Source organism: Hemibagrus wyckioides, linkage group LG21, assembly GCF_019097595.1.
Source record: "Hemibagrus wyckioides isolate EC202008001 linkage group LG21, SWU_Hwy_1.0, whole genome shotgun sequence".
Lineage (NCBI taxonomy): Eukaryota > Metazoa > Chordata > Actinopteri > Siluriformes > Bagridae > Hemibagrus > Hemibagrus wyckioides.
Window position 1 is genome coordinate 5,123,704 of NC_080730.1, and position 8,628 is coordinate 5,132,331.

Here is an 8,628-nt window from a genome sequence, read left to right on the forward strand (position 1 = left end):
TAGGAATGGGTGTAATCTGTAGGAATGGGTATGTGCTATCTGTATTAAGGAGTGAAATTACCGTCATGTTAATGAGTCTAAACAGTATGAGCATTCTTTCCAGTTATGATAATCTACCCATGCTAAAGCTTTGCAATATTTTTGAACAGTGCAGTTTATCCAACTTTTATCATTGCTACTTTTAAAATAGAGCTCATTAACCAAGTTACGTTACTGCTACAATTCAAAAGTCCAAGAAGGAAATTCATGCTAACAGCAACCAATTTTGAAAATGTTTGCTAACTAGCTAGCATACCTAACTCTTGGCTGTAAATATTGTTGTGCTATGCTTCTGCTTCTTTCAGCCATCATAGGTATAGCTCACAAATCTATAAATTTTTCTTTTTACATAAATAAGATTCCAACTTTAAAAATCTGCAATATAACAGGAATCTTAGGTTTTGTTTTTTTTAAGTTGCCAGTTTGTTAGTGGTCAAATCTGCCTATGAAACACACATTAATGTTCCTTCAAGAGGTTCTTGGAATAGTTCAAGATTTTAAGGATAATAGAGCAGCAGCCTGGGGTTGTACACCAATTTAGCACTATTAGAAAAAGATTTTTTTTTTTTTGTGTATACACTTCTTCCATGGTTCTATAAGAGGTTCTATAAGACGTTCTTGATATTAGTAATGGTTTCTAGTTAATGCTTCTTGAAAATGAGAAATAACATTGAATCAAGGTTGTTCACCAGCTTGTTAGGTTGTTAGATGTACAGTCTTGGCCCTTTAATGGCTCCTTAACTTGTTCTTTGTGTTGCTAAGGGGTCTTTAGTTCTTAAATGGTTACAGGGTTTTCCACAGATCCTTTGGGTTTCACCCAGAGTGACAAGTGAAGAACCCTTAGGAAGAAGTAGCTAATAAACCCAGTTGCCTGAAGACGACGTGCTGCATGACACTATATCAGCAGGATTTTGTCATGTGCACATGTTAAGGTGAGCTCATAGTCGAGGCGTGAAGTGCAAGTCTGAACAAAACAAAACGAAAGAGAAAAATGGGGAAATGCCCATCCTCTGTCTGCCAAATGAGCCTCATAAACGTTCGTTTGAATCGTTGAAGCACCGCAAACACCTTCCTCAAAAGATTACAACACCATGCATGCACTGTGATCTGTGTTTGACCTGCTCAGCAGACATGGAAGGAAAAAAAGCTGTAAGGGGAATGTGCTCAGCTCAGGGAAATAGGAGCCTCTTGCGGGGACTGGTTTTCATTGCCCCAGATCGGCCCTTTCCAAAGCTGGGAGAAGCGTGTGGGTCACAGAGTTACTGAGCATAACATGCGTATGCTCGAGGAGAACGGGTCGGGAATGCCAAAAGGAAGGTTCAGACCAGGGTTAGCCAAATATAAGATAAATCACGACATTTACAGGAGGAGAAAGCAAGCGAATGAGGCAACTCACTTAGGGTCTGTACACCGGGGCATACAGGCCAACCACAGGTGCTGAGGAAAGAGTGAGTCATAAAACGCATACTGGTTTGCTTGTAAAATTCAACTTGAATAACGTTGGATAATCTGTTACACTCTAAATGATCCATTAGAGTGGTAACCCATTTCGATTTTAAAGGTACAGATTCCAGGGACACAAAAAAAATCCCCAATATCTCGACCACATTTGGAATAATGATGAAAGGCTTAGATCTGTGCTCTAGTGCTCTATGGTTCTTATTTCCTCTCTCTGGTTTCCCAGAAGAGGGGCTTTGTAGAGTCTTAATGCAGAAATCCCTGCGGTTATGCATCTAAACTGTAATCCACACCACTTTATTTAATCCCAGAGATCCATAGTACGAGGAATTGCAAGGGCTTATGAGGCAACTGAAGAATTTCTTTACTTTTGAGACTCTCAGGAAAGCACCATCAGAGCTTCTCAGGGGAAAAATAATTAACCTGACAAAATGTACACAAAATTATTATTCCTTCAAGAAACTGTCTTATTGTTTACATCCAAAATGCTAGCACCTAAATGTTTGCCATCCGACAATCCAGGACTTTGAATTAATCATTCAAGCTACTGACATGGAAAAGTCAGGGTTACATAAAATCTTGTGATTGTTGACAAAATTCCTGATTGTCACAGGTCCCAGTTTGGCACAGTCTTCATTCATCATGGAGAAGTCTATGACAAAACGGGACAGTGCTGACCCTCAGCGAGGAGCCAATCTCCATGCCTCGGTTGCCATGTCAGATAAGAATTATGGGCAACTGAGGCTCAAGGTCAAGGGTCGAGTGTGCTCACAGCAAGCCTGGATATCAGAACATTTTGTGAACTAGAAAATATCCGTGCTGTGGGGCCACATTCACAAGACATCCTAAAAGAACTGAACTGCTAATTGGCCATAATTCACTTTTTTTTTTTAAAAAAAACAACACATGTATGCAATAGGATGTTTGGCTTTTCTGTATGAAACTATTTTTGTTTGATTTTTTTATTAATTACAATTAATGTGCCCTTTCGCATAATGTTAGAATTCTTCCTATTCTTTACTTAAAGATTATATTAACAGAAACATCTACTGCAAGTGTGTTTCATGTGTCTCAACGGAAGCACTTGTTAGCCCTCACCCTCCTAGATTACACACTGCTTAAGTCCTTGTTACACAAGTCCACTAACAAGCAGTGCAGGTTCTCAGCAAGTTACATAAATGGCCCTGTGCCAGTATTAACACAGATGACATTTAATCCATATTGTTCTGTACATTTCTATCAAGAGTTTAATAACCAGATTCTAAGTGGAAACTCTTGGCTGATTTTTTCTCTCTCTCTTTTTTAAACTACAGTAATGACCTCGGACCAGAATGTTTTTGTCAAGGATTAAGAATTCAGAAGTCAGAATTAACCTCACCAGCAGGCCTCACACATTAGTAACTTACATAAGTAATGGCATCCAAAAGGAAATGGATTATTTTCTGCTATGTGTATTACATGAACTATTAAGCTATTACACTGTTTAATTTATTCATGAAATTATTAAAAACACATTTATATTTAGATAGTTAATGTTCAGCAATAATAAACAGTCATTCCCTCACCAGCATCTTGTATTTTTCAGTAAACACAGAAAAAGGAACACAGAAAAAGAAAAAAAAAGTGTAAACCCCATCAGTCCTGCAGACTTTACCATTTTGAGAAACTTTACAAAGTGCTGTGACTGTTACAAAACACTGACACCTGAGATTCCTCCCATACTGTTACATAAATGTCTACTAACAACATGTGTTTTTATGGTAATGTTACATTCTTCTTCTATTGTCAGAGCCGTTAGGTTATAGAAAATTAAAGAGCACCTTCTGACCAATCAGATTCGAGCATTCACAGGCACAAATGTAGTATTGATGCCGTTAACTGCTGTAAAATTCTCAATTCTGATTGGTCAGAAGGTGTTGATTTTTTTTTAACTTGCAAAAGTTCCAGCTTTAAAGAAAAACATGTTTGTTTTAAACGCACATTATTGTTTTTGGTAACAACTTAAACAGGTTAAAAATCTGTCAATAGACAAGTTGTGAAGTTTTCTGTAAGGAGTCTCCAGTGTTAATGCTTTGTAACAATTTTTCCAATGGTCTACAGGACAGATCACATTGTGTCATGCCTTTTAGTGAACATTTACCTTAATTTACAATGCCTCCAAGGCTGTAATGCCTTTCTAAAAAGTGCCATATCAGTTAAACTGACCCAGAACTAGAGATCTCAGACTGTAGCTCCATTTAAGGTACAGAAAGCTTTTGAGAAGTTAATCCCATCCAATTTTGGCAGAAAAATATCCAGCAGGATTCTGCTTGGACACAGCTGAATTGCTGTGTACGCTTTAACACAAACACTTCCTCTGTGGACAGACTGTACAGAGAGAAACTTATCATCATGACCATCTCTGCTGAGAGCCATTTTTAGAGTGCCGGAGTGAACTTCCTGTCCCGCTCTATCTTGTTTTTCATTAGTGCTGGTTTCTGGAACGGCGCTATCGCAGCGACAGATCAAAGCCACGGACTACAACAGAGCTTTGGAGATCACAGCCAGTTCCAGACACATTCAGCGAGGAATTACATAACGGGGTGGAACCAGGTCAGGTCAAATCACCTTCCTCCACATGGACCTGCTTTACACACTGGGCATTTTCTGCCAGGGAAGCTTTAGCTCTGCTCATGCTCAAACGCACAAAGAACACTGAACATAATTTGATTGCATGAAGTTGTTTTGGTGAGAAAGTAATCTACTACAAACAATTCATTCTCTGAAGCTAAACACAGAGATTGTCTTTTTCATATGTTATTATAGAAGGGGTAAATGGCAGGTCACAGGCATGAAACCAATAATTAGAAGCAAAGAAGAAAGCCTTGCGATACAATCTATACAATATAAAACTAACTGATACGTTCCCTGGTTTCATCAAGAACAATTTACTCAAATGTACCATAAGCATGGGCATCAGCTCTGATCCCAGTCCTCAAGTAAATCTTAAAACCTGTCTAAGCAATAACTTTAACCGCTAAACACTTACACTGGGGGGTTATTTAGATCTAGAGGATCTGTACAGACTCTGAGAATCCATACAGAAAATAGGTATCTGTCAAGACATTTTTCGCATCCCTGTTGTCTGAGAATACCCGAGAATCCATATAGACACCGGGAATCCATGCAGACACAGTAAATCCATGTGGACACTGTGGATCCAAACAGACACTTGTAATCCTAACAGATGCTGGGGGATCTGTATAGATACTGGGGACCTTTCCAAATGTTGTGAATACGTACAGAAACTGGGAAACTATAAATTCACTAGAAAGCCCTACAGACACATGGAATCCAGACAAATAGTGGTAATCTAAATAGATGCTCTGAATCTGCATACTGGGGAACCAGTACAAACACAATGAATCTGTATGGACATCTGTAATGGGCATCAGTTCAGACACTGGGGAGCCATTAAGACACTGGGAATCCGTACAGACACTAGGTAGCCATGAGACTGATTACTGAGACTGGTAATCTGAATAGATGCTGGGAACCTCTATTGATACTGGATGACCTGTACAGACAGTGGGTATCCATACAGACCGTAGGAAGCCCTACAGATACTGGGAGTACCTACAGACACTGGGAGGCCCTACAGACACTGGAAATCCTAAAGACACTGGGAGGCCCTAAAGACACTGGAAGTCCTACAGACACTGGGAGAACCTACAGACACAGTGAATCTGTATGGACATCTAAGCAGACACTGGCAATCTAACCAATTGCTGGGAATCTCCATAGATACTGGAGATCCGTACAGATACTGGTAATCTAAACAGATGCTGGGAATCTGTATTAATACTGGAAGACCTGTACAAACATTGGGATTTCATACAGACAGTGGGAAGCCCTAAGGCAATGGGAGGACCTACAGACACTGGGAATCTCTACAGACACTGGACAATCACTAGGAATCTGCGTAGATACTGGAGATCCATACTGACACTGGTAATATAAACAGTTGCTTGGGACCAGTTTTGGTACTAATGCTCTGAATTCTTATTGACTCTGGGAATCAGTATGTACACAGGAAACCCATGTGAACACTGGTCATCTAAATAGATTCTGGGAATCTGAAAATTCATGCAGACTTGGAAATTCCTTGGAAAGAAACTAGAAATCCATACAGTTACCATGAAGCCATACAGATTCTTTGGCTTCTCACATTCTGACTGGTTACACAACCGAAATAATAACAAAGTTATTTTTAACAACCAAATTCTTAACAGTTTGGTCACGTCCTCACAAGCAAGTCTGCAGCTTAGATCCCAGAGGACTTGCCCCTCATTACTGGAGTCCCTGTGTTAAACTGTTAATCAAGGTAAAATTATTTAGTTGGTTATGAAAGGGATATGAGCTGTGTGTATATGTGGACTGAATGAGTGGAGGAGACAGCTTAAAGAGTCTACACTCAGTCAAAGCCTGCAGGTCCAGTCATGACTGAGCGAACAACCAGATGCGTTTCAAAACGTTCAGTCATTAATTAGTAGAGACAGAGGTCCTTCGTCGGAAACAAAGTGAGTCACCTTTGGCTGACCCGTTACTGCTGTGTTTGCTCCCGTCGGATTTATGAGGTCGTTTGATGTGAGGACCTGCGGGGATCTAAATCAGGAACATCACAGGGTTCTGTCTGACAAGCAGCGTCAGTTTATCAATAAATCCGTCAGATCAGTCATCGTTGATCTTTCAGAGACTTTCAGCGAGCCAAAAAAGCGTGAATAAATTTCTGCACAGAGCATCCATCACTTTACAGCATAAAAATGCTTTTTTTTCAAGGCACAAATGTTATTTCCAGCACTTTCCATCCCAGAAGATCAGAATGTTAAGTATTAGTATAGTGTTCGACAAATTCAGAGACACTGAGGCTGTAGATTTAAAGTAACTTTCCTGAAACAGTGGAAAAACATTTGCTGTAATAATGATTAGCTTCATGTTGCCCTCACAATGCTGGCAGTTAGACAAATCGCTATGGAAGCATTTGCGGCTTATGTTAGAACCTACATACTTTCCTGGAAATGTAACATTCTGATCTTAATCTTGTCACTGGATAATCAGATTTATTCTAATTTAAGCTCAGGATCATTTACAATATGTACCATAAACCGATTCCTAACATCTAACTACTAATATTAACATTAGCAAGGTCCTGAACGCTGGCAGCTAGTTAGCTAACATTATGCTAGTTATCAGTTTCTCAAACAGACCTAGCATCTACACTTTAGCCATTATTTTCCTGTTTTTGACTCCTTGCTCTTATTTAGGTTCAGGATCATGTACATCATGTACCATAAACTATGTCCTAACATCTAACTAAAAGGAATAATGTAAGCATTAGCGTGGTTCTGAAAGATGCCAACTAGTTAGCTAATATTATCCTAGCTATAAGTTTGTCAACCAGAGCTAGCATCTACGGTTTAGCCATAACATTTATGATTTTATTTAAGCTCAGTATCATGTACATCATGTATCATAAACCGAATCCTAAAAGGAGTTTAATAGTATTAGCATTCAAATAGCTCTCCAAATAACATTATGCTAGCAATCACAGACCTAGCATGTATGGATTAGCCATAACTTTTATGAATTGACATACCTGAAAACTACCCTGTCACACGTATTCTGCTAAAGCAGTGGTTGGAGTAAACAAAAAACATATTCACCTGGCAAGAAACATGAATTCACTGAAGGGGAAACACATTTGCTTCTGGTAACTTTCACCTTGGGCTGATTTTATCAGTGTGAACTTTGACCTATGAATTTGCTGACTTTGTTTTTGTGCAGCAACGGAAAAATGGAAGCTTAGGATTTGCGGGTACCGTGATCGGATATGAAATGAAAAGAGTTCTGTCTGGATCTGGGTAGAATAAAATAAAATATAATTGATATAAAATCTTTATACTAGGGTCTACAAAATAAGACAATATACATTATGTTAGCAACACTAGCAGTTTCGTTCGTACGATAAAACACAAAACCTGTGTAGATACAACAAAAAGCTATAAACAGCATTGAAATAATGCATGAAATAAATCCAGCATAAAAAGCATGGATGTTTACATGATTCCCTCTGTAAACACCTCACCAGTGTTATTCTCTCATCGGTCAATCGAGGCGACGTCATTTCATCATTTCGCTCTGTGCGGGAAACAGCGGATATATAAACGCCTCCGGCCATGCGTCAGCTTGTGTTAAACACACAGCTCATGCTGAGACAAACCACAGGAATATGGCTCTTTATAGAAGCTCGGAGGCCTTTGGCTGAACTCTGTTTACCATGAAAAACCCCAACACAGAGCACGTCATTACATTACAATCTAATACAGATGCTGTCAACAGTAAAGAACGAGGATTAAAGACCATAATGTAAAACAAATGACGGCTCATTGGATTCTCATAACATCTTGAGGACCATGTGCATGTAGTCAGAGTAGTGCTGTGTTACCGTCTCACTTTGTGGCTAAATATTACTCATTGCTTGCCTACACTTGAACCAGGCTCAAAATAAACCCTCTAGCAACTGGGAGTGTCTTCAACAGACATGGAATTGAGTGTAGACCAAAACTAACAAAAGTGGCTGGGCACAAATGAAAAGATTCAGAACCAAACTGACACACTGCACATTTTCGACAACGCCCACATTTTCAAACACAAACATACACTTCACGTACACATGTCAGTCGGTTTTGGCTTCCTTTCGAAAGGTCAAATGGAAGGTGCTTTGGAAAGGACGTCACTCGCTGAAATGTCCAAACACGCTGCCCACTGGTGTACCAATCCACCAGTGCAGAGGGCAGAGTTTAACTCTCAGATTCTTATTTCAGACAATTTCATATATACATTTCATCCCATCGAACATTAGGTTAGCTACATTTCACAAACCAAGGTCATGACACGGTTCCTTTTTTAAAACACGTTGCTTGTAAAACAGTTTTATGTAAAAAATTGTGTTGTTCACTCTGTTCTTTCTATTTAAAAGACTGTATCACTTGCCATGAAACAAGGAAACATCTGAAATGATAAAATAATGTAGCATTTAAAACAATACACTAAAACTAGGAAGGGTTTTAAGTTTTAAGGGTTGTAAGTTTT